Genomic DNA, 27042 nt, shown 5'->3' with positions numbered 1-27042 from the left:
ATCTTGCATTTTCTTGACGCTGGGTGTATCTCTTTGTATAGACTCTGTAGTGGTTGTTTTAAGTATTACATCACTTACGTATTTTGTACATGCGTTCAGTCCTCCATATCTACAGGTTCTGCATCCACAGATTGAGAGGACTGACCATACTTTGCCAGCCATTTTTAAAATAAATTTTTTTTTAATTGAAGAATGCTTGCTTTAAAGAATTTTGTTTTCTGTCAAACCTCAACAAGAATCAGCAACAAGGGTATACATATATCCCTTCCCCTCAGAACCTCCCTCCCATCACCCTCCCCATCCCACCCCTCTAGGTTGACACAGAGCCCCGGTTTGAGTTTCCTGAGTCATACAGCAAATTCCTGTTGGCTGTCTTTTTTTACATATGGTAATGCAAGTTTCCATTTTACTCTTTCTATACATCTCACCCTCTCCTCCCCTTTCTCCATGTCTGTAAGTCTGTTATCTATGTTTGTCTCTCCATTGCTGCCCTGTAAATAAATTATTCAGTACCAATTTCCTAGATTCCATATATGTGCGTTAGAATATGATATTTATCTTTCTCTTTCTGACTTACATCACTCTGTATAATAGGTTCTAGGTTCATCATTAGGACTGAATCAGATGCGTTCCTTTTTATGGCTGCGTTTTATTCCATTGTGTATATGTACCACAACTTCCTTATCTATTCAGCTGTCAGTGGACATATAGGTTGCTTCCATGTTTTATCTATTGTAAGTAGTGCTGCAGTGAATAATGGGATACATGTTTCTTTTTCAATTTTGGTTTCCTCAGGGTATATCCCTAGGAGTGGGATTGTTGGGTGATCGGTTCAGCTCAGTTCATTTGCTCAGTCATGTCCGACTCTTTGCGACCCCATGAATCGCAGCACGCCAGGCCTCCCTGTCCATCACCAACTCCTGGAGTTCACTCAGACTCACGTCCATCGAATCAGTGATGCCATCCAGCCATCTCATCCTCTGTCGTCCCCTTCTCTTCCTGCCCCCAATCCCTCCCAGAATCAGAGTCTTTTCCAGTGAGTCAACTCTTCACATGAGGTGGCCAAAGTACTGGAGTTTCAGCTTTAGCATCATTCCTTCCAAAGAACACCCAGGGCTGATCTCCTTCAGAATGGACTGGTTGGATCTCCTTGCAGTCCAAGGGACTCTCAAGAGTCTTCTCCAACACCACAGTTCAAAATCATCAATTCTTCGGCGCTCAGCTTTCTTCACAGTCCAACTCTCACGTCCATACATGACCACAGGAAAAACCATAGCCTTGACTAGCCAGACCTTTGTTGGCAAAGTAATGTCTCTGCTTTTGAATATGCTATCTAGGTTGGTCATAACTTTCCTTCCAAGGAGTAAGCGTCTTTTATTTTCATGGCTGCAGTCGCCATCTGCAGTGATTTTGGAGCCCCAAAAAATAAAGTCTGACACTGTTTCCACTGTTTCCCCATCTATTTGCCATGAAGTGATGGGACCGGATGCCATGATCTTCGTTTTCTGAATGTTGAGCTTTAAGCCAGGTTTTTCACTCTCCACTTTCACTTTCATCAAGAGGCTTTTTAGTTCCTCTTCACTTTCTGCCATAAGGGTGGTGTCATCTGCATATCTGAGGTTATTGATATTTCTCCCGGCAATCTTGATTCCAGCTTGTGCTTCTTCCAGTCCAGCGTTTCTCATGATGTACTCTGCATATAAGTTAAATAAGCAGAGTGACAATATACAGCCTTGACGTACTCCTTTTCCTGTTTGGAACCAATCTGTTGTTCCATGTCCAGTTCTAACTGTTGCTTCCTGACCTGCATACAGGTTTCTCAAGAGGCAGGTCAGGTGCTATGGTATTCCCATCTCTTTCAGAATTTTCCACAGTTTATTGTGATCCACACAGTCAAAGGCTTTGGCATAGTCAATAAAGCAGAAATAGATGTTTTTCTGGAACTCTCTTGCTTTTTCCCTGATCCAGAGGATGTTGGCAATTTGATCTTTGGTTCCTCTGCCTTTTCTAAAACGAGCTTGAACATTTGGAAGTTCACAGTTCATGTATTGCTGAAGCCTGGCTTGGAGAATTTTGAGCATTACTTTACTAGCATGTGAGATGAGTACAATTGTGCGGTAGTTTGAGCGTTCTTTGGCATTGCCTTTCTTTGGGATTGGAATGAAAACTGACCTTTTCCAGTGGCCACTGCTGAGTTTTCCAAATTTGCTGGCATATTGAGTGCAGCACTTTCACAGCATCATCTTTCAGGATTTGAAATAGCTCAACTGGAATTCCATTACCTCCACTAGCTTTGTTCGTAGTGATGCTTTCTAAGTGATGTCTCACCTAGATCCAGACATCCTGGAGTGTGAAGTCAAGTGGGCCTTCCATAGTGGTTGTATCAGTTTGCATTCCCACCAACAGTGCAAGAGTATTCCCTTTTCTCCACACCCTGTCTAGCATTTATTGTTTGCAGACCTTTTGATGATGGCCATTCTCACCGGTGTGAGGTGATATCTCACTGTAGTTTTGGTTTACATTTCTCTAGTAATGAGCATGTGGAGCATCTTTTCATGTGTTTGTTAGCCATCTGTATGTCTTCTTTGGAGAAAAGTCTTAGGTCTTTTTCCCACTTTTTAATTGGATTGTTTGTTTTTCTGGTTTTGAGTTGTATGAGCTTACTTGTATATTTTGCAAATTTATCCTTGGTCAGTTGTTTCATTTGCTCTTATTTTCTCCATTCTGAGGGTTGTCTTTTCACCTTGCTTATAGTTTCCTTTGCTGTACAAAAACTTTTAAGTTTAATCAGGTCACACTTGTTTACTTTGGTTTTTATTTCTATTACTCTAGGAGGTGGATCATAGAGGATCTTGCTTTGATTTATATCATCGAGTGTTCTGCCTGTGTTTCCCTCTAAGAGTTTTATAGCTTCTGGTCTTCCATTAGGTCTTTATTCCATTTTGAGTGTATCTTTGTGTATGGTGTTAGAAAGTGTTCTGATTTCATTCTTTAACATGTAACTGTCCAGTTTTCCCAGCACCATTTATTGAAGAGGCAGTCTTTCCCCATTTTATGTTCTTGGCTCCTTTGTCAAAAATAAGGTACCTATAGGTGCATGGGTTTATTTCTGGGCTTTCTTTTTCCATTGGTCTATATTTCTGTTTTTGTGGCAGTGCCGTACTGTCTTGATGACTGTACCTTTTTAGTATAATCTGAAGTCAGAAAGGTTGATTCCTGCAGCTCCATTCTTCTTTCTCAAGACTGCTTTGGCTATTTGGGGTCTTTTGTGTTTCCATATGAATTGTAATTTTTTGTCCTAGTTCTGTGATAAATGTCATTGGTAATATGATAGGGATAACATTGAATCTGTAGATTGCCTTTGGTAGTATAGACATTTTCACAATACTGATTCTTGTTACCCAGCAACATGGAATATGATGCATCTGTGGAGTTTGGAATTAGATGAGGTGGAGTGCCTTGGAAGCAACCCCCTTTGGTTACCAAGGGACCAATGTATATAATGTGTGCATGCTTCTCTGGTGGCTCAGTAGTCAAGAATCTGCCTGCCATGCAGGAGACACAGGTTCAATCCCTGGTTTGTGATGTTCCTCTGGAGAAGGAAATGGCAACCCACCCCAGTATTCTTGCCTGGGAAATCCCATGGACAGAGGAGCCTGGCAGGATACAGTCCATGGGGTTTCAGAAGTGTCAGAAAGAACTTAGGATCTAAACAACAACAATGTAATATATACTTTGTAATTGTTCACTGAAGCTTTTCCAAGATCATTTCAGTCGCTCAGTCCTGTCCAACTCTTGGCAACACCGTAGACTGCAGTACACAAGGCATCTTGTCCATCCCCAACTCCTGCAGCTTGCTCAAACTCATGTCCATTGAGTCAGTGATGCCATCCAACCATGTCATCCTCTGTCATCCCCTTTTCCTCCTGCCTTTAGTCTTTCCCAGCATCAGGGTCTTTTCCAGTGAGTCAGTTCTTCACGTCAGGTGGCCAAAGTACTGAAGCTTCAGCTTCAGCATCAGTCCTTCCAGTGAATACTCAGGATTGATATCATTTAGGATTAACTGGTTTGATCTCCTTGCAGTCCAAGGGACTCTCAAGAATTTTCTCCAATACCACAGTTCAAAAGCATCAATTCTTCAGTGCTCAGCCTTCTTTATGGTCCAACTCTCACATCCATCCACGACTACTGGAAAAACCATAACTTTGACACATGGTACTGACTAAATGTTAGCTCTTATTATCATCATATATGTGTTTCTTATTCAAAATGACCTTAAATTGTCATGGTAACTTTTGACCAGTACATTTATATTTGGATATTTTGAGCAGTAAAATACTTTGTGAGTTTTCATTTAATATTAAAATCCAGGGTCAAAATAGTATTGAAAATACCATGGACTTTCAGTGAAGCAAGCATAGTTCTGTTAGTTTTGTGTCTAAATCTTATTGTTTAATTTGGCTTCAATTTCCCATTTTGGAAAACTAATTGTTAATCTTAAAGGATTATGAATATTGAATAAAATAGCTCTATAAATTGCTAACTATAAATTCTAATACTGTCAGGTCTGTTATATCACAAACTATGAAATTTGAGTCTCTAATCATTCATTTATTTATTAATGTTTACATGTTAACAGAAAGGGGAGTTTTACCAGATAGTATTTTTCTCTAGTTTATTGCTTTAAAGGTCCAAAAAGATCTACATTGATAGGGATGTAAATTCTTAATCCCCCTTCATGGATCACAGCCTTGTGGTGAAGGGGCTAGTGTAACTCAATGAAGATATGAGCCAGGCCATGCAGGGTCACCTAAGGTGGACAGTTCATAGTGAATAGTTCTGATAAAACGTAGTCCAGTGGAGGAGGGAATGGCACACCACTCCAGTATTCTTGATGTGAGAACCCATGAACAGTATGAAAAGGCAAAAAGATACGACTGAAAGATGAGTCTCCCAGGCCAGAAGGTGTCCAGTAGGCTACTGGGGAAGAGCACAGGGTAATTACTAATAGCTCCAGAAAGAATGAAGTGGCTGGGTCCAAGAGGAAATGACAGTCAGTTGTAGACCGCTCTGGTGGTGACAATAAGTCTGATGAACAGTATATTGCTTAGGAACATGGAATGTTAGGGCCATCAGTCAAGGTAAATTGGACATGATCAAGTGAACAAGAGAGTCTGAAATGCAGTACTTGGGTGCAATCTCAAAAACAACAGGATGTTCTCGGTTTGTTTCCAAGGCAGACCAATATTACAGCAATCCAAATCTGTGCCTCAGCCACTAATGCTGAAAAGCTGAAGTTGACCAGTTCTGTGAAGACCTACGAGACTTTCTAGAACTCACACCAAAAAAAAGATGTCAGTCTTGTCACTGGAGATTGGAATGCAAAAGTAGGAAGTCAAGAGATACCTGAAGTAACAGGCAAGTTTGGCCTTGGAGTGCAAAATGAAGCAGGGCAAAGGCTGACAGTTTTGTTAAGACATGCTCATAGCAAACACCCTCTTCCAGTAACACAAGAGATGACTCTACACATGGACATCACCAAACGGTCAGTAACTAAGGCAGATTGATTATATTCTTTGCAGCCAAAGGTGGAGAAGCTCTATACATACAGCAAAAACAAGACATGGAGCTAACTGTGGCTAGATCATGAGCTCCTTATTGCAAAATGCAGGTTTAAATAGAAGAAAGTAGGAAAAGCTACTAGCCCAGTGAGGTATGACCTAAATCATATGGTGGAGGTGACAAATAGATTCAAGAGGTAAGGTATGGTAGGTAGAGTACCTGAAGAACTATGGACAGAAGTTCGTAGCACTGTACAGCAGGCAGAGACTAAAACCATCCCAGAGAAAAAGAAATGTAAGAAGGTAAAGTGATTGTCTGAGGAAGCTATACAAAAAGAGAAGCGAAAGGCAAAGGAGAAGGGGAAAGATATACCTAACTGAATGCAGAATTCTTAAAAATAGCAAGGAGGGTTAAGAAGACCTTCCTAAATAAACAGTGCAAAGAAATTGAGGAAAATAATCAAATGGAAAAAAGATCTCATCAAGGAAATTGGAGATATCAAGGGGGCATTTCATACAAGGATGGGCACAATAAGGGACAAAAACGGTAAGGGCATAACAGAAACAGAAGATATTAAGAAGAGGTGGCAAGAATACGCAGAACTGTACAAAAAAGATTCTTAGTGACCCAGATAACCACAATAGTGTGGTCACTCACCTAGAGCCAGACATCCTGGAGTGTGAAGTCAAGTGGGCCTTAGGAAGCATCACTGTGAACAAATCTAGTGGAGGTGATGGAATTCCAGCTGAGCTATTTCAAATCCTAAAAGTTGATGCTGTTAAAGTGCTGCACTCAACATATCAGCAAATTTGAAAAACTTGGCAGTGGCCCCAGGACTGGAAAAGGTCAGTTTTCATTGCAATCCCAAAGAAGGGCAAGCCAAAGAAGGTTCAGACTACTGTACAGATGCACTTATTTCACATGCTAATAAGGTTCTGCTCAAAATCCTTCAAGGTAGACTTCATCAGTACATGAACCGAGAACTTCCAGATGTACAAGCTGCATTTAGAAAAGGCAGAGGAACCAGAGATCAAATCGCCAGCATTCATTGGATCATGGAGAAGGCAAGGGAATTCCAGAAAAAAAAAAACAAAAAACACATACTTCTTTGACTATGTTAAAGCCTTTGACTGTGTAGATCACAACAAACTGTTGAAAATTCTTAACAGATATGGGAATATCAGACCACCTTAACCTGTCTCCTGCGAAACCTGTATGCAGATCAAGAAGCAATAGTTAGAACCAGACAGGGAGCAACTAACTGATTTAAATTTGGGAAAGGAACAGGACAAATCTGTATCTCTCTCTGGTTATTTAACTTCTCTGCAGACTACATCATAGGAAATGGTGGGCTGGATGACTTACAAACTGGAATCAAGATTCCCTAGAGAAACAACAACTTCAGATATGCAAATGACACCACTCTTAAGGTGGACAGTGAAGAGGAACTAAAGAGCCTTTTGGTGAAGGTGAAAGGGGAGAGTGAAAAAGCTGGCTTGAACTCAACATTCAAAAAACCTAAGAACATGGCTTCTGGTCCCATCACTTCATGGCAATAGAAGGGAAAAAAGTAGAGTCAGTGACAGGTTTTATTTTCTTGGGCTCCAAAGTCTCTGTGGACTTTAGACTGCAGCTATGAAATGAAAGGATGCTTGCTCCTTGTAAGAAAAGCTGTCATAAACCATGTCAGCATGTTAAAGAAACAGAGAGATCACTTTGCCAGCAAAGGATGTCTAGTCAAAGCTATGGTTTTTTCAGTAGTTATGTCTGGATGTGAGACTTGGACCATAAAGAAGGCTGATCACCGAAAAATTGATGCTTTTAAATTGTGCTGGAGAAGACTCCTGAGAGTCCCTTGGACAGCGAGGAGATCAAACCAGTCAATCCTAAAGGAAATCAATCCTGAATATTCATTAGGACTGATGTTGAAGCTGAAGCTTCAATACTTTGACCACCTGATGGGAAAGCTGACTTATTGGACAAAACACTGATGCTGGGAAAGATTGACAGCAGGAGCAGAAGAGGGCAGCAGAGGATGAGTTGGTTAGATGTCATCACCGACTGACTGCATATGAATTTGAGCAAAGTCCGGGAGATAGTGAAGGACAGGGAAGTCTGAAGTTCTGTATTCCATGTGGTTGCAAAGTATCAGATTGAACTTTTGACTGAAGAATAACAATAAAAAGTGCTTAATTTAGATTGTTGTAGTCATTATCAAAAATTTTCCTCCACTTTTCCCCCCTTTCTTCTCAGTGTATTTGCTTGCTTAAATTTCTCCCATCTTAGCAAAATAAAACTCTGTAGAATCTACACGGTCCTCTAGTTCCAACCTCACTGAACTTAAAAAAAAATTACATACAATATGTTCATTATCCTCTCTTAAAACCACTATAATCTGGCTTCTCCCTATCCCACCCTCAAATCATCAGTGACTTCTTTTCAGTCCTTACGTTACTTAAACTTTTTCAGCCTTTGATGATATGGGAGCTACGTCATTTTTGAAATTCTCCTCCTATGGCTTCCACCATCTCTCCAAATTAATTTTCCTCCATTTCTGTCCTTGTTCTTTTTATGTTTTTTTCTCAGCTCTAGAACTTTTTCACCGGTGTCTTCTACAGATTCTATTTCTCATATTTTCTTTCCATCTAGGTTGTCACCTGGTATGTAGCAAATGCTGCATAAATAATTCTTCAGCTTAGATTGTCTATCCCTTAAGGTTAATTATCCTTGGTGTTCTATCCTTAACACTCTTCTCTAGAAATTCTACTTGTCTTCTTTGATTGATTTTTATTAATTTCAGTGGACTTAGTTATCTTGTGGATTAGTTCCCTCTTTCCCTTTCGTGTATTTTCCAGTGCCCTTTGTCTATGATAGTGCTTGCAATTATTGATTAAGTAAAGTCTACATAAAGAAATTTATTCAAGCCAAATTGACCAAATAGGACATTTCAACTTCTCTGCTTAACCACTGTACATAGAGTAAACATGGAGAGTTTTAACTTTTAGACACATTGCAAAAGTGAATACCCTTGTGTCATACTAATGTATTATTAGTTCAATACTTGAAAATTTCCAATAAAGCCATTTTGCTTGTATTATTAGTCATAGAAATAAAAATTACTATGTATATATCATTGTGTTCACTTCTTATCTATGAACTATTAGCTTCAGTAATTTAGACTTACTCGAATACAAGTTCCAGATTATATATTTATATAATAACTTAGTATAAATAATTAGGTACAAATTAGATATACACACTTATATAGAGATATTTTTAAAAGTATTGCAACCCATATTGCTTTTATTCATCAGTGTTCAGGAGGTCTTAGCTACTACTGTAGTGCAAAAAAAGGAAATTGGTAAAAAATAATACAAAAAATGCAGTCTCAATATTTACAAATGATATATTGTTTTACGCATTAAACCAAACAGTAAAGAATCAACAGGTAAATATTTAGATTAATAAATATGTTTAATGAGTTGCTGAGATTAAAATTAATACTCATCAGTTAAGATAGTCCTATTTGGGTTTTACCTAGGGGCTCAGTAGTTGAGAAGCTGCCTGCCAATGCAGGGGATATAGGTTCAATCCCTAGTCCTGTAAAATTCTGCATACCAAGGAGCAGCTAAGCCTGTGTTCAACAGCTGCTGAGCCTGTACTCTAGAACCTGTGTACTGCAACTACTGAGCCCCTAGTCACTGCAGCGAAAGATAGCCTGTGTGCAGTAGTGAAGACCTGGTACAGCCAGAAATAAATAAAATTTTAAAAAATGATCCTATTTGTTATAGTAGGTGCATCTCAGTGACTTAACAAAATTAAAGTTGTTTTTCATTAAAGTGGATTTAAAAAAATTGATACTCATTACCAGTGCCACTGCACATGCATATCTGTCTCATTAGATAGTAAACTCCGTGAGAGTAAGAGCCTCATCTTTGTTACGTACTGCTGTATTCTTAGCAGAATTTCTAAATGTAAATCCAGTGGTATAATGCCAATCCTTCTTAAATTTACTATATGTTCTGTATTACATATAGAGTGAAACCCACACCCCCTTTCATGAGGTAAACGTCCTGTTTACCACTTAAGCTTTCTTTTATCCTGTCCCCTGTCCTCAACTTTGTTTTTCTCCATAGGGCCATAATAACTCTTTTATCCATGCCTTTGCACTTACAACTTAATTTTTTTCTCTTGGAAATGTTGGTCTCACCTTCTTTGATAACCATTTTTCTTAACAGCTCAAGTACCATACTCATCAGAATGGTTTCCTCAGTCCTCCCCTCTCTACTCTATCCTCTCCACTCTTGAAGCAAGTCTGAATGTTGTTCTTCATAGTACTTGCTCATATTGCTTTTGTGACCCTTGTACAGTTTACTTGGGGCTTCACTGGTGGCTCAGATGGTAAAGAATCTGCCTGCAATGCAGGAGACCAGGGTTTAAGACCTGTGTCGGGAAGATCCCCTGGAGGAGAATGGCTACCCACTCCAATATTCTTGCCTGATCCCATAGACAGAGGAGCCTGGCAGGCTACAGTATACAGTTCATGGGGTTGCAAAAAGTTGGACACAACTGAGTGACTAACTTTCACAGTTTACTTATTTCTCACCACACTAGCCTATAAACCGTAAGAGCAGGAATCCTGTACCTCATTTATTTTATATTCCCAATGTCTGTGCAGGTTTGAAAACCAGAAGATTCAAATAAAAGTTTATAGAATAAGGAATATTAGTGTGGAGGCTGTTGGGGGCAATTCAATCCCAGTCCAACTCCAAGTGAGAGTAATGAGACCCTCACTAAAAGAATGACAAATAGGGAAGGAAAGAAGTGGTTTTATTTTTTTTTTTTTTTTGTTTTTTTTTTTTCCCTAATTTTATTTTATTTTTAAACTTTACATAATTGTATTAGTTTTGCCAAATATCAAAATGAATCCATCACAGGTATACATGTGCTCCCCATCCCGAACCCTCCTCCCTCCTCCCTCCCCATACCATCCCTCTGGGCCGTGGTTTTAAAATGAATGTGTATCATTGGTGAAATATGATTTGCAGTTGTCTGACTTGGAGAGTATAGAAGCTATTCATCTAGATGAGAATTAGAAAAATAATAGAGTCATGGGGGGAGAAACCCTACATTGCTGTTATAGAGTATGGATGCTTCAGCCCATGGCTGAACTTGAGAAACAAGCCAAGGATAACACCTTGACCTCATTGTGTTGTTGAGAAAATACTTTGATCCTTTGCACGACATTAACCCATGTCTGTCTGTCTGCCTAGTGCCAATCATGCTGGTGATTTGCTCTGTTATGCTCCCCTTTTGTGTGTATAAATACTCCCTGGCTCATCCTTATGAGTATTCCTTTCCATCATCATGGAGTCAGAAAGAGAAGGCTGGTTCATGTCTCCACCAGCTGTCTCTCTCCTCTTTCATTGATACTCCATATAAAACTATTCTGCAGTGATAGCTCTTATGCTCAACTTTCTCTTAAGCTCTCAGTTCAGTTCAGTTCAATTGCTCAGTCATGTCTGACTCTTTGTGACTCCATGAACTGCAGCACGCCAGGCCTCCTTATCCATCACCAACTCCTGGAGTTCATTCAAACTCACATCCATTGACTCAGTGATGCTATCCAGCCACCTCATCCTCTGTCGTCCCCTTCTCCTCCTGCCCCCAATCCCTCCCAGCATCAGAGTCTTTTCCAGTGAGTCAACTCTTTGTGTGAGGTGGCCAAAGTATTGGAGTTTCAGCTTTAGCATCAGTCCTTCCAAAGAACACCCAGGACTGATGTCGTTTAGAATGGAGTGGTTGGATTTCCCTTACAGTCCAAGGGACTCTCAAGAGTCTTCTCCAACACCACAGTTCAAAAGCAACAATTCTTTGGTGCTCAGCTTTCTTCACAGTTCAACTCTCACATCCATACATGACCACTGGAAAAACCATAGCCTTGACTAGACGGACCTTTGTTGACAAAGCAATGTCTCTGCTTTTTAATATGCTACCTAGGTTGGTCATAACTTTCCTTCCAAGGAGTAAGTGTCTTAATTTCATGGCTGCAAACACCATCTGCAGATTTTGAAGCCCCGAAAAATAAAAGTCTGACACTGTTTCCACTGTTTCCCCATCTATTTGCCATGAAGTGATGGGACCAGATGCCATGATCTTAGTTTTTTGAATGTTGAGTTTTTTTTTTTTTTTAAACTTTACAATATTGTATTAGTTTTGCCAAATATCGAAATGAATCCGCCACAGGTACACCCGCGTTCCCCATTCTGAACCCTCCTCCCTCCTCCTTCCCCTACCCTCCCTCTGGGTCGTCCCAGTGCACCAGCCCCAAGCATCCAGTACCGTGCATCGAACCTGGACTGGCGACTCATTTCATACATGATATTATACATGTTTCAATGCTATTCTCCCAAATCTCCCCACCCTCTCCCTCTCCCACAGAGTCCATAAGACTGATCTATACATCGATGTCTCTTTTGCTGTCTCGTACACAGGGTTATTGTTACCATCTTTCTAAATTCCATATGTATATGTTAGTATACTGTATTGGTGTTTTTCTTTCTGGCTTACTTCACGCTGTATAATAGGCTCCAGTTTCATCCACCTCATTAGATCTGATTCAAATGTATTCTTTTTAATGGCTGAGTAATACTCCATTGTGTATATGTACTATAGCTTTCTTATCCATTCATCTGCTGATGGGCATCTAGGTTGCTTCCATGTCCTGGCTATTATAAACAGTGCTGCGATGAACAGTGGGGTACACGTGTCTCTTTCCCTTCTGGTTTCCTCAGTGTGTATGCCAAGCAGTGGGATTGCTGGATCATAAGGCAGTTCTATTTCCAGTTTTTTAAGGAATCTCCACACTGTTCTCCATAGTGGCTGTATGAGTTTGCATTCCCACCAACAGTGTAAGAGAGTTCCCTTTTCTCCACACGCTGTCCTGCATTTATTGCTTGTAGACTTTTGGATTGCAGCTATTCTGACTGGCGTGAAAAGGTACCTCATAGTGGTTTTGATTTGCATTTCTCTGATAATGAGTGATGTTGAGCATCTTTTCATGTGTTTGTTAGCCATCTGTATGTCTTCTTTGGAGAAATGTCTATTTAGTTCTTTGGCCCATTTTTTGATTGGGTCATTTATTTTTCTGGAGTTGAGCTGTAGGAGTTGCTTGTATATTTCTGAGATTAGTTGTTTGTCTGTTGCTTCATTTGCTATTATTTTCTTCCATTCTGAAGGCTGCCTTTTCACCTTGCTAATAGTTTTCTTTGATGTGCAGAAGCTTTTAAGGTTAATTAGGTCCCATTTGTTTATTTTTGCTTTTATTTCCAATATTCTGGGAGGTGGGTCATAGAGGATCCTGCTGTGATGTATGTCAGAGAGTGTTTTGCCTATGTTCTCCTCTAGGAGTTTTATAGTTTCTGGTCTTATGTTGAGATCTTTAATCCATTTTGAGTTTATTTTTGTGTATGGTGTTAGAAAGTGTTCTAGTTTCATTCTTTTACAGGTCGTTGACCAGTTTTCCCAGCACCACTTGTTAAAGAGATTGTCTTTAATCCATTGTATATTCTTGCCTCCTTTGTCAAAGATAAGGTGTCCATATGTGTGTGGATTTATCTCTGGGCTTTCTGTTTTGTTCCTTTTGATCAGTATTTCTGTCTTTGTGCCAGTACCATACTGTCTTGATAACTGTGGCTTTGTAGTAGGGCCTGAAGTCAGGTAGGTTGATTCCTCCAGTTCCATTCTTCTTTCTCAAGATAGCTTTGGCTATTCGCGGTTTTTTGTATTTCCATACAAATTGTGAAATTATTTGTTCTAGCTCTGTGAAGAATACCGTTGGTAGCTTGATAGGGATTGCATTGAATCTATAAATTGCTTTGGGTAGTATACTCATTTTCACTATATTGATTCTTCCAATCCATGAACATGGTATATTTGTCCATCTATTAGTGTCCTCTTTGATGGCTTTCACCAGTGTTTTATAGTTTTCTATATATAGGTCTTTAGTTTCTTTAGGTAGATATATTCCTAAGTATTTTATTCTTTCCGTTGCAATGGTGAATGGAATTGTTTCCTTAATTTCTCTTTCTGTTTTCTCATTATTAGTGTATAGGAATGCAAGGGATTTCTGTGTGTTGATTTTATATCCTGCAACTTTACTATAATCATTGATTAGTTGTAGTAATTTTCTGGTGGAGTCTTTAGGGTTTTCTATGTAAAGGATCATGTCATCTGCAAACAGTGAGAGTTTTACTTCTTCTTTTCCAATTTGGATTCCTTTTATTTCTTTTTCTGCTCTGATTGCTGTGGCCAAAACTTCCAAAACTATGTTGAATAGTAATGGTGAAAGTGGGCACCCTTGTCTTGTTCCTGACTTTAGAGGAAATGCTTTCAATTTTTCACCATTGAGGATAATGTTTGCTGTGGGTTTGTCATATATAGCTTTTATTATGTTGAGGTATGTTCCTTCTATTCCTGCTTTCTGGAGAGTTCTTATCATAAATGGATATTGAATTTTGTCAAAGGCTTTCTCTGCATCTATTGAGATAATCATATGGTTTTTATTTTTCAATGTGTTAATGTGGTGTATTACATTGATTGATTTTCAGATATTGAAGAATCCTTGCATCCCTGGGATAAAGCCCACTTGGTCATGGTGTATGATCTTTTTAATGTGTTGTTGGATTCTGATTTCTAGAATTTTGTTAAGGATTTTTGCATCTATGTTCATCAGTGATATTGGCCTGTAGTTTTCTTTTTTTGTGGGATCTTTGTCAGGTTTTGGTATTAGGGTGATGGTAGCCTCAGAGAATGAGTTTGGAAGTTTACCTTCCTCTGCAATTTTCTGGAAGAGTTTGAGCAGGATAGGTGTTAGCTGTTCTCTAAATTTTTGGTAGAATTCAGCTGTGAAGCCGTCTGGACCTGGGCTTTTGTTTGCTGGAAGATTTTTGATTCCAGTTTCAATTTCCGTGCTTGTGATTGGCCTGTTAAGATGTTCTATTTCTTCCTGGTCCAGGTTTGGAAAGTTGTAGTTTTCTAAAAATTCGTCCATTTCTTCCACGTTGTCCATTTTATTTCCATATAATTGCTGATAGTAGTCTCTTATGATCCTTTGTATTTCTGTGTTGTCTGTTGTGATCTCTCCATTTTCATTTCTAATTTTATTGATTTGATTTTTCTCCCTTTGTTTCTTGATGAGTCTGGCTAATGGTTTGTCAATTTTATTTATCCTTTCAAACAACCAGCTTTTGGCTTTGTTGATTTTTGCTATGGTCTCTTTTGTTTCTTTTGCATTTATTTCTGCCCTAATTTTTAAGATTTCTTTCCTTCTACTAACCCTGGGGTTCTTTTCTTCCTTTTCTAGTTGCTTTAGGTGTAGGGTTAGGTTATTTATTTGACTTTTTTCTTGTTTCTTTAGGTATGCCTGTATTGCTATGAACTTTCCCCTTAGGACTGCTTTTAAAGTGTCCCACAGGTTTTGAGTTGTTGTGTTTTCATTTTCATTAGTTTCTATGCAAATTTTGATTTCTTTTTTGATTTCTTCTGTGATTTGTTGGTTATTCAGCAGCGTGTTGTTCAGCCTCCATATGTTGGAATTTTTAATAGTTTTTCTCCTGTAATTGAGATCTAATCTTACTGTATTGTGGTCAGAAAAGATGCTTGGAATGATTTCTATTTTTTTTTGAATTTACCAAGGCTAGAGTTATGGCCCAGGATGTGATCTATCCTGGAGAAGGTTCCATGTGCACTTGAGAAAAAGGTGAAATTCATTGTTTTGGGATGAAATGTACTATAGATATCAATTAGGTCTAACTGGTCTATTGTATCGTTTAACGTTTGTGTTTCCTTGTTAATTTTCTGTTTAGTTGATCTATCCATAGTTGTGAGTGGGGTATTAAAGTCTCCCACTATTATTGTGTTATTGTTAATTTCTCCTTTCATACTTGTTAGCATTTGTCTTACATATTGCGGCGCTCCCATGTTGGGTGCATATATATTTATAATTTTTATATCTTCTTCTTGGATTGATCCTTTGATCATTAGGTAGTGACCATCTTTGTCTCTTTTCACAGCCTTTGTTTTAAAGTCTGTTTTATCTGATATAAGTATTGCTACTCCTGCTTTCTTTTGGTCCCTATTTGCATGGAAAATCTTTTTCCAGCCCTTCACTTTCAGTCTGTATGTGTCCCCTGTTTTGAGGTGGGTCTGTTGTAGACAACATATGTAGGGGTCTTGTTTTTGTATCCATTCAGCCAGTCTTTGTCTTTTGGTTGGGGCATTCAACCCATTTACATTTAAGTTAATTACTAATAAGTATGATCCCGTTGCCATTTACTTTATTGTTTTGGGTTCGAGTTTATACACTGTTTTTGTGTTTCCTGTCTAGAGAATATCCTTTAGTATTTGTTGGAGAGCTGGTTTGGTGGTGCTGAATTCTCTCAGCTTTTGCTTGTCTGAGAAGCTTTTGATTTCTCTTTCATATTTGAATGAGATCCTTGCTGGGTACAATAATCTGGGCTGTAGGGTATTTTCTTTCATCACTTTAAGTATGTCTTGCCATTCCCTCCTGGCTTGAAGAGTTTCTATTGAAAGATCAGCTGTTATCCTAATGGGAATTCCCTTGTGGGTTATTTGTTGTTTTTCCCTTGCTGCTTTTAATATTTGTTCTTTGTGTTTGATCTTTGTTAATTTGATTACTATGTGTCTTGGGGTGTTTCACCTTGGGTTTATCCTGTTTGGGACTCTCTGGGTTTCTTGGACTTGGGTGATTATTTCCTTCCCCGTTTTAGGGAAGTTTTCAACTATTATCTCCTCAAGTATTTTCTCATGGTCTTTCTTTTTGTCTTCTTCTTCTGGGACCCCTATGATCCGAATGTTGTAGCGTTTAATATTGTCCTGGAGGTCTCTGAGATTGTCCTCATTTCTTTTAATTCGTTTTTCTTTTATCCTCTCTGTTTCATTTATTTCTACCATTCTATCTTCTAATTCACTAATCCTGTCTTCTGCCTCTGTTATTCTATTTGTTGCCTCCAGAGTGTTTTTAATTTCATTTATTGCATTATTCATTTTATATTGACTGTCTTTTATTTCTTCTAGGTCCTTGTTAAACCTTTCTTCATCTTCTCAATCTTTGTCTCCAAGCTATTTATCTGTGATTCCATTTTGATTTCAAGATTTTGGATCAATTTCACTATCATTATTCGGAATTCTTTATCAGGTAGATTCCCTATCTCTTCCTCTTTTGTTTGGTTTGGTGGGCTTTTATCCTGTTCCTTTGTCTGCTGGGTATTCCTCTGTCTCTTCATCTTGTTTAAATTGCTGAGTTTGGGGTGTCCTTTCTGTATTCTGGCAGTTTGTGGAGTTCTCTTTATTGTGGCGTTTCCTTGTTCTGTGTGGGTTTGTACAGGTGGCTTGTCAAGGTTTCTTGGTTAGGGAAGCTTGTGTCGGTGTTCTGGTGAGTGGAGCTGTATTTCTTCTCTCTGGAGTGCAATGAAATGTCCAGTAATGAGTTATGGGGTGTCTATGGTTTTGGGGTGACTTTGGGCTGCCTGTATCTTGGAGCTCAGGGCTGTGTTCCTCGCTGCTGGAGAATTTGCTTGGTATGTCTTGCCCTGAAACTTGTTTCGCCCAGAGAGGTTTACAGCGTTATATGGAGAAGAGAAGAGTGAGGAGGGAGTTAGAGGTGACCCGAATGAGATGAGGTGGGAGTCAATAGAGGAGAGAGTGGGCTATTCAGTAATCTCTTCCTTATGTGCACTCCACAACTGGACCGCTCAGAGTTGTTCACAGAGTTATACAGAGAAGAGAAGGAGGAAGAAGGTGGCAGAGGTGGCCAGGAGGATAAATGAGGGGAATGAAAAGGAGGGAGACAGATCCAGCCAGTAATCAGTTCCCTAAGTGTTCTCCACTGTCTGGAACACACAGAAATTCACAGAGTTGGGTAGAGTAGAGAGGGGTTAGGGAGGAGACACAGGCGACCTAGTGGAGAAAAAGGAGAGTCCAAAGGGAGAGAGAGCAGTCAAGCCAGTAATCTCGCTCCCTAGTTAAAAATGGGTACTGAAGATTGGGTTCTTAAAGGTACAAAATTCGTAACAAATACGTAAAAGCAAAAATTTTAAATCTAGAGTAGAGTTTGGAATTTCAAAAATACGATGTTAAAAGAAGAAGGAAAAGAAAGAAAAAACGAAGAAACAAAAACAAACAAGGTTGCAAAAATTATACAGAAAGTATAGGTACAAAATTGATAACTAATACCAAAAAGCAAAAGTTAAAAATCTAGAGTAGAGTTTGGAATTTCAAAAATACAATGTTAAAAAAAGAACGAGAAAAAGAAAGAGAGAAACAAACAAACAAACAAACAAGAACAAACAAGGTCGCATAAATTATTAAAAAAAAAATACAGGTACAAAATTGATAACAAATACCAAAAAGCACAAATTAAAAATCTAGAATAGAGTTTGGAATTTCAGATATACAATGCTATTTAAAAGAAGAAGAGAAAGAAACAGAGAAAAAGATAAAATTAAAAAGGGTCACAGAAATTATATAAAAACAAAAAGAAAAAAAACTATAGGTACAAAATTGATAACAAATACTAAAAAGCTAAAATTAAAAATCTAGAGTAGAGTTTGGAATTTCAAAAATACAATGTTAAAGAAAAGAAGGGAAAAGAAAAAAAAAGTCAAAAAAATTATTAAAAAAATATATATATGAAGTTTGCTTAAAAAAATAGGGTCTTTTTTTTTTTTTGCAAAGTAATCGGTTATAAAAGTGGAAATTAAAGGAATAATAGAGGACTTAAATTTTTTTTTTTTTAATAGGCTCACTTGTTCAGTCGCACTGAGGGGAGGTAGGGAGGGATGCTGCAAACAAATAACACTGGCGTGTGCTTGCAGTGCCTCAGCCACACTGGGTCTGCCCCCAGTTCACAGTGCGTGTAGCCTCTCTGCCCACGCTGCTCAGGCTCTAGGTTGCTCCGACGCGAACCATCCGTGGCCCACCCTGGGCTGCCTGTACTTCCCGGGTCCAAGCCGCTCAGGTTCAGGCACTCGGGCAGTCCTCAGAGGCGCAGACTCTCAGTTGGGCCTGCGTTTTGTGCCCTTCCCAGATCCTTTGTGCCCTTCCCAGATCCGAGCAGCTCAGGTGATGAGGTGTTTTGCGCACGCGATTGCTGAGACTTATCGCCTCTCTGCCGCTCGGTTATCTAGTTGTGCACCGGCACACCTTCTCAGGCAGATGTTGACCGCCCAGACCCCCAAGAAGTTTTAGTTAGCAAAGAAGCCTGCTTACAGTTTTATAGATAATGTCTCTCTGGGGCTGTGATTGTCTCCTTCCGGCTCTGGCTGCCTATCACCGAAGGGGGATGGTCTGCCGCGGGCTGTCTCTGTTCAGTCCTTTATTCCGTGTGCGGGCCTGGCGGTGTCATAGGTTAGGGCTGGCTTTTCGCGTGGTAGATATCCCACAGTCTGGTTTGCTAGCCCAAATTATTTCACTCAGATAGTGCGTGGGGTATTCAGGCCAGATTCTTGTGATGCAGCCCGCGCCCCGCCTCCCTGCCCAACCCCCGCTTGCTAATGGCGTATGCAGGCGTCTGCGCTGCTTCTCCGCTGGGGGAGTTACCGTAGGGCTCGCAATGTGCGGGTTTTAATTATTTATATTTCCTCCCTGTTATGTTGCCCTCTGTGCTTCCAAGGCTCAGCACAGATTCCGCAATGAGAAGGTTTCCTGGTGTTTGGAAACTTCTCTCTTTTTAAGACTCCCTTCCCGGGTCGGAACTCCGTCCCTCCCTCTTTTGTCCCTTTTTTTGTCTTTTATATTTTTCCCTACCTCCTTTTGAAGACTTGGGTTCCTTTTCTGGGTGCCTGATGTCCTCTGCCGGCTTTCAGAAGTTGTTTTGTGGAATTTACTCGGGGTTTAAATGTTCTTTTGATGAATTTGTGGGGGAGAAAGTGTTCTCCCCGTCCTATTCCTCTGCCATCTTAGCTCCTCCCCCTTCGAATGTTGAGTTTTAAGCCAACTTTTTCACTCTCCACTTTCATCAAGACGCTTTTTAGTTCCTCTTCACCTTCTGCCATAAGAGTGGTGTCATCTGCATATCTGAGGTTATTGATATTTCTCCCGGCAATCTTGATTCCAGTTTGTTCTTCTTCCAGCCCAGCGTTTCTCATGATGTACTCTGCATAGAAATTAAATAAGCAGGGTGACAATATACAGTCTTGACATACTCCTTTTCCTGTTTGGAACCAATCTGTTGTTCCATGTCCAGTTCTAACTGTTGCTTCCTGACCTGCATATAGGTTTCTCAAGAAGCAGGTCAGGTGCTCTGGTATTCCCATCTCTTTCAAATTTCCCACAGTTTATTGTGATCCACACAGTCAAAGGCTTTGGCATAGTCAATAAAGCAGAAATAGATGTTTTTCTGGAACTCTCTTGCTTTTTCAATGATCCAGCGGATGTTATCAATTTGATCTTTGGTTCCTCTGCCTTTTCTAAAACCAGCTTGAACATCTGGAAGTTCACGGTTCATGTATTGCCGAAGCCTGGCTTGGAGAATTTTGAGCATTACTTTACTAGCATGTGAGATGAGTGCAATTGTGCTGTAATTTGAGCATTTTTTGGCATTGCTTTTCTTTGGGATTGGAATGAAAACTGACCTTTTCCAGTCCTGTGGCCACTGCTGAGTTTTCCAAATGTGCTGGCATATTGAGTGCAGCACTTTCACAGCATCATCTTTCAGGATTTGAAATAGCTCAACTGGAATTCCATCACCTCCACTAGCTTTGTTCATAGTGATGCTTTATAAGGCCCACTTGACTTCACATTCCAGGAAGTCTGGCTCTAGGTGAGTGATCACACCATCGTGATTATCTGGGTCATGAAGATCCTTTTTGTACAGTTCTTCTGTGTATTCTTGCCACCTCTTCTTAATATCTTCTGCTTCTGTTAGGTCTGTACCATTTCTGTCCTTTATTGAGCCCATCTTTGCATGAAGTGTTCCTGTGGTATCTCTAATTTTCTTGAAGAGATCTCTAGTTGTTCCCATTCTGTTGTTTTCCTCTATTTCTTTGCATTGATCACTGAGGAAGGCTTTCTTATCTTTCCTTGCTGTTCTTTGGAACTCTGATGCTTATATCTTTCCTTTTCTCCTTTGCTTTTCGCTTCTCTTCTTTTCACAGCTATTTGTAAGGCCTCCCCAGACAGCCATTTTGCTTGTTTGCGTTTCTTTTCCACGGAGATGGTCTTGATCCCTGTCTCCTGTACAGTGTCTCGAACCTCTGTCCATAGTTCATCAGGCACTCTTATCTATCAGATATAGTCCCTTAAATCTATTTCTCACCTCCACTTTATAGTCGTAAGGGATTTGATTTAGGTCATACCTGAATGGTCTAGTGGTTTTCCCTGCTTTTTTCAATTTAAGTCTGAATTTGGCAATAAGGAGTTCATGATCTAAGTCACAGTCAGCTCCTGGTCTTGTTTTTGCTGACTTTATAGAGCTTCTCCATCTTTGGCTGCAAAGAATATAATCAATCTAATTTTGGTGTTGACCACCTCGTGATGTCCCTGTGTAGAGTCTTCTCTTGTGTTGTTGGAAGAAGGTGTTTGCTCTGACCAGTGCGTTCTCTTGGCAAAACTCTATTAGCCTTTGCCCTGCTTCATTCCATATTCCAAGGCCAAATTTGCTTGTTACTACAGGTGTTTCTTGACTTCTTACTTTTGCATTCCAGTCCCCTATAATGAAAAGGACATCTTTTTTTTTTCCCTAAGCTCTAGGAATTATTAGAGAATGCAGTGAGTGGCACCCCACTCCAATACTCTTGCCTGGAAAATCCCATGAATGGAGGAGCCTGGTGGGCTACAGTCCATGGGATTGTGAAGATCGGACATGACTGATTGACTTCACTTTCACTTTCATTCTGTTGCATTGGAGAAGGAAATAGCAACCCACTCCAGTGTTCTTGCCTGGAGAATCCCAAGGACAGAGGACCCTGGTAGGCTGCTGTCTCCGGGGTCGCACAGAGTCGGACATGACTGAAGTGACTTAGCAGCAGCAGCAGCAGGAACTATTAACTGCTTCTACTCTCCTCCCCCCATCACCTTATAAACATTTTGATTAATATAGTTTAAATGATTTTTTTGACTTTTAAGTGGACTTCTAATAGAAAACTGGCTTCCCTGGTGGCTCATATGGTAAAGAATCCATCTGCAATGCAGGAGACCCAGGTGTGATCCCTGGGTCAAGAAGATCCCCTGGGGGAGGAAATGGCAACCTACTCCAGTATTTTTGCCTGGAAAAGCCCATGGACAGAGGAGCCTCGTGAGTTACAGTCCCTGGGTCACAAAGACTTGAACACAACTGAGTGAGTAAGCACACATGCACACACTAACTTTCATTTAGCACACAGTAAATGCTAAATTATGTATTACTTTTTAATCTCAGCAACACAACTAGATAAATAAAGTTTATCTTTATTTTACAAATGAAGTATAAAACTCCTAGAGGAGAACATAGGCAAAACACTTTCTGACATTCATCACAGCAGGATCCTCTATGACCCACCTCCCAGAATATTGGAAATAAAAGCAAAAATAAACAGATGGGACCTAATTAACCTTAAAAGCTTCTGCACATCAAAGGAAACTATTAGCAAGGTGAAAAGACAGCCTTCAGAATGGGAGAAAATAATAGCAAATGAAGAACTGACAAACAACTAATCTCAAAAATATACAAGCAACTCCTACAGCTCAACTCCAGAAAAATAAATGACCCAATCCAAAAATGGGCCAAAGATCTAAATAGACATTTCTCCAAAGAAGACATACAGATGGCTAACAAACACATGAAAAGATGCTCAACATCACTCATTATCAGAGAAATGCAAATCAAAACCACAATGAGGTACCATTTCACACCAGTCAGAATGGCTGCGATCCAAAAGTCTACAAATAATAAATGCTGGAGAGGGTGTGGAGAAAAGGGAATCCTCTGACACTGTTGGTGGGAATGCAAACTAGTACAGCCTCTATGGAGAACAGTGTGGAGATTCCTTAAAAAACTGGAAATAGAACTGCCTTATGACCCAGCAATCCCACTGCTTGGCATACACACTGAGGAAACCAGAAGGGAAAGAGACACGTGTACCCCACTGTTCATCGCAGCACTGTTTATAATAGCCAGGACATGGAAGCAGCCTAGATGTCCATCAGCAGATGAATGTATAAGAAAGCTGTGGTACATATACACAATGGAGTATTACTCAGCCATTAAAAAGAACACATTTGAATCAGTTCTAATGAGGTGGATGAAACTGGAGCCTATGATACAGAGTGAAGTAAGCCAGAAGGAAAAACACCAATACAGTATACTAACGCATATATATGGAATTTAGAAAGATGGTAACAATAACCCGGTGTACGAGACAGCAAAAGAGACACTGATGTATAGATCAGTCTTATGGACTCTGTGGGAGAGGGAGAGGGTGGGGAGATTTGGGAGAATAGCACTGAAACATGTAAAATATCATGTATGAAACGAGTTGCCAGTCCAGGTTCGATGCACGATACTGGATGCCTGGGGCTAGTGCACTGGGACGACCCAGAGGGATGGTATGGGGAGGGAGGAGGGAGGAGGGTTCAGGATGGGGAACGCATGTATACCTGTGGCGGATTCATTTTGATATTTGGCAAAACTAATACAATTATGTAAAGTTTAAAAATAAAATAAAATTAAAAAAAAAAAAAGAATTGATGCTTTTGAACTGTGGTGTTGGTGAAGACTCTTGAGAGTCCCTTGGACTGCAAGGAAATCCAACCAGTCCATCCTAAAGGAGATCAGTCCTGGGTGTTCATTAGGAGGACTGATGCTGAAGCTGGAATTCCAATACTTTGGCCACCTCATGCGAAGAGTTGACTCATTGGAAAAGACTCTGATGCTGGGAGGGATTGGAGGCAGGAGGAGAGGGGGATGACAGAGGACGAGTTGGCTAGATGGCATCACCGACTCGATGGACATGATTTTGGGTAAACTCCGAGAGTTGGTGATCGGCAGAGAGGCCTGGCGTGCTGTGATTCATGGGGTTGCAAAGAGTCAGACACGAATGAGCAACTCAACTGATATACATATATACTATATTTACACACACGAATATACATATACACACAGAACCCACATAGATATCACATGTATATCAGTAGTTATATATATAACAAATAGCTTTATAGCCAAATATGTAGCCTATTGGTTTTTTTTTCTCTGAAGAACTCTATTACAACTGTTTTCTGCCTTACGTTTCTTTGGAGCCCAAGCCTTTTATTATCTTTCTCCTTTTATGACACTTCATTCTTTGTGTTTATTTGTCTGTGAGCTCAATTTTATTGACAACAAATATTCTCAGTTCTTTTCCTCAAAATGGCAGGTTCACTTCCTTCACTTTTGAGCATATCTGCCAAATACACAAGATAGAATAGCCATAATGTGTCTGTCATTTGACATTCCGTATAAATGGTAGCTGCATCTGTGCTTTTCCTCAAGACTGCGTAGTTCTTGGGCACGTAGCAGAAGTGCTCTATGTGGGCTTCCCATTTTGTCACATGGAATTAAAAAGATGTATCCTTAAGGAGCAAGCTTTTATAAAATCCAGAATTTTTAGCGCTTCACTAAGGACAGTTTTAAGTGAAGTTGACTTTTTCCCTCTTCTGAGTGCTTGAGGTGAAGAATAGAATAAATAGGTGTATTCCTTGATGGTAGCAATTTCATTCACATTTCTTTTGTACCATCAGTGCAAGTGTCAGAATAGTGAGAAAAGCAACTACTTAATGTTTGTATGAAAATTGTTTTAATTTCACAGACTCCTGAGAGGGTTTCAGGGACCTTTGGTGGTCCATGTGCTACATTAGAGAAACAGTTTAAGATACTGTCTCACAGAATAGACATGGTTGCTGTTGATGAATTTGAGTGATACTTGACTTTCTTTCTCTCCCTTCTTGTGATTTTTTTTCATGATTTGTCAGCAACTGAAGTTCCATCAGATGCCTGTAGCATCTCTCTAAAGGAGTGTGGCAGAACAAATTTACCATTTGTTCCTTCATATTGTATGTCTTGCATCTGCTTTGTTTGATATTTGAAATTTGAAACCAGTGATGTCCTTTGAGACTTTATTTCCTAGATGACAACAGCAAGGTTCTAAGATATGGGGGTCAGAGAGAAAACAGTAGCAACCTAGAAACAAAGCTTTGACCTGGCTAGAGGAAAACCATAACTATTGGCACTCACATTTAGAGCCATTCCTTGAATATGTTTTTTTCTAGAGCTATTTCTCATCACTACTGTGCCTTTCAGCTTGTAAGCATCTGCTTTGGAATTTTCTTAAATTCAGATTTACAACATTTGGTAATAACATCGAATCTGTGAGGCACGCAGAAAGTGAGGCATGCTGTCAGAATCAGAAGCAATTCTACTTCCCAAGACCTGTAATCATCCAATTTGAAACTCTTTGCATACTGGCAATATATTAAAGCATGTGTAGCAGGCACAGAAATGAAAATGGAAGTTTACTACAGGCATTCTCAATTTATGATACGTCATGATCCTCTACCTAAATCTGCAGAATGGGGCATCCATTTTTTATACCCTTAAAGATACTGTTTTTGAAAGTTTCCCTTTTTTCATCTCTATTTGATTTACATATTCTTTCATTTCCACAAAGTTCACTCCCACCTTCATTCTTAATATATCTCCCTCCTTATAGTTACTCAGAACACTGCTCACAAAATGACTGCAGGTAACTTATTTTTCTAATACTACTGCAAATTACATCATATTACTGCCTCCTGCACATGTGTGCACATACACTCTTAACACAGGCACATTATTTTATAGTACATCAGCTAGTCACTAACTTTCTATGATGATGGAAATATTCCTTATTTCCTGTATACAGTACACTGTATACAGTACACTGCAGTAATCATTAGCCACATGTATTAGCGGTCTCCAGAGAAACAGAGCCAATTGGAGGGAAGATAGATTGATTTACTCTGTAGAGTTAGCTTATATGCTTATGGAAACTAAGCAGTCCTAACATCAGAAAACTGGTCCTAGTAGTAAAATTAGCAGGAAAGTTGTAATCCAAGTTTTAGTCCAAAGGAAGGAGAAGTCTGATACTCCAACTCAAAGACAGTCTTGCAGACAGAAAAAATTCTTTCTTACTGGACCCTTTGTTCTTTGCAGGCCTTTAATGGATTCAGTGAGTTCCACTCACATTAAGTAAAGCAACCTGCTTTCCTCAGTCTGCTGATTCAGATGTTAGTCTCATCCAAAAACACCTTCACAGACATACCCAGATAAAATGTTTAGCCAAATATCTGGGTACCCCCATGGCCCAATCAAGTTGACACATAAAAGTAACCACCATATTACATATAGCTACTGACTACTTAAAATATGGCTATACCAAGGAACTAAACTTTTATTTAAATTTAAATAGTTTAAATGTAAATTGGTATACATGGCTCATGCTTACTATTTTGGATAACACAGAGATGATTGTCTCAGTCTTAGAATGAAGCTTTGATTGATGTTGTAGGACAATTCAGACTACTTCTCCAGCGTCTAGCTTTCACCTGGGCTTGAAACTCCTCCTCTAGAACACAGCTACCATGTAAGAAGTCTAGCTACCCTGAGACTGCCATGCTCTGAGGAAGTATTGCTTTGGCCACCTCCTGCGAAGAGTTGACTCATTGAAAAAGACTCTGATGCTGGGAGGGATTGGGAGCAGGAGGAGAAGGGGATGACAGAGGATGAGATGGCTGGATGGCATCACCTACTCGATGGACATGAGTTTGAGTGAACTCCAGGAGTTGGTGATGGACAGGGAGGCCTGGCGTGCTGTGATCCATGGGGTCGCAAAGAGTCAGACACGACTGAGTGACTGAACTGAACTGAACTGATGGAGAGAGTGGATCAAGAGGGGGAAAGAGCCCTGTCTGTTCTAGCTGTCCATCCCATATGAAGGAGATGTGAGTGAGGAAATCATACTGGACCTCTCACCCAGGTTAATCAGGCCTTCAGGTGAGCTGCCACCTGACTCTGACCCGATCAGGCCTTCAGCCAGAGCTGCCACCTGACTGACCATGTGAAAGCCTGCAAATAAGAAGCTCCATCTAACCCTGCAGAACCGTGAGAGACTAAGTTGTCTTAAACCACTAAGTTTTGGGGTGATTTGCAAAGCAGTAAATAACCAGAACAGAAGTATGCTAAGGAATCAAGATTTCCTATTTCTCTGACTCACCTAGATCCCAATCTTACTGTCTTTCTGTTTCCTACTTTCTTGCTTTTTGTGGTATAAACTTTTATGCTCAAAACTAAATTTGTGGTTTGGGAAAGTCAGTTAATCTGGCCTTCAGCTATCTTGGATTTCTGACCTCACTTAAAAGGCTTTCCTACTTTCAAATTTTTAGGACAGCTTGAACCAATGTTGACTT

At 39.8% G+C, this 27042-nt stretch overlaps 1 protein-coding gene across 2 annotated transcripts in view; it reads left to right on the top strand.

Annotated features, from left to right (window-relative positions):
• KBTBD3 (kelch repeat and BTB domain containing 3) overlaps positions 1-27042 on the top strand; it is a 75999-nt gene that overhangs the window by 36241 nt on the left and 12716 nt on the right. The gene's annotated exons all lie outside the window — the stretch shown is intronic.

The sequence above is a fragment of the Bos indicus x Bos taurus genome, chromosome 15, assembly GCF_003369695.1.
Source record: "Bos indicus x Bos taurus breed Angus x Brahman F1 hybrid chromosome 15, Bos_hybrid_MaternalHap_v2.0, whole genome shotgun sequence".
Taxonomy (NCBI): Eukaryota; Metazoa; Chordata; class Mammalia; order Artiodactyla; family Bovidae; genus Bos; species Bos indicus x Bos taurus.
This window is presented reverse-complemented; position numbering and strand designations above follow the sequence as displayed.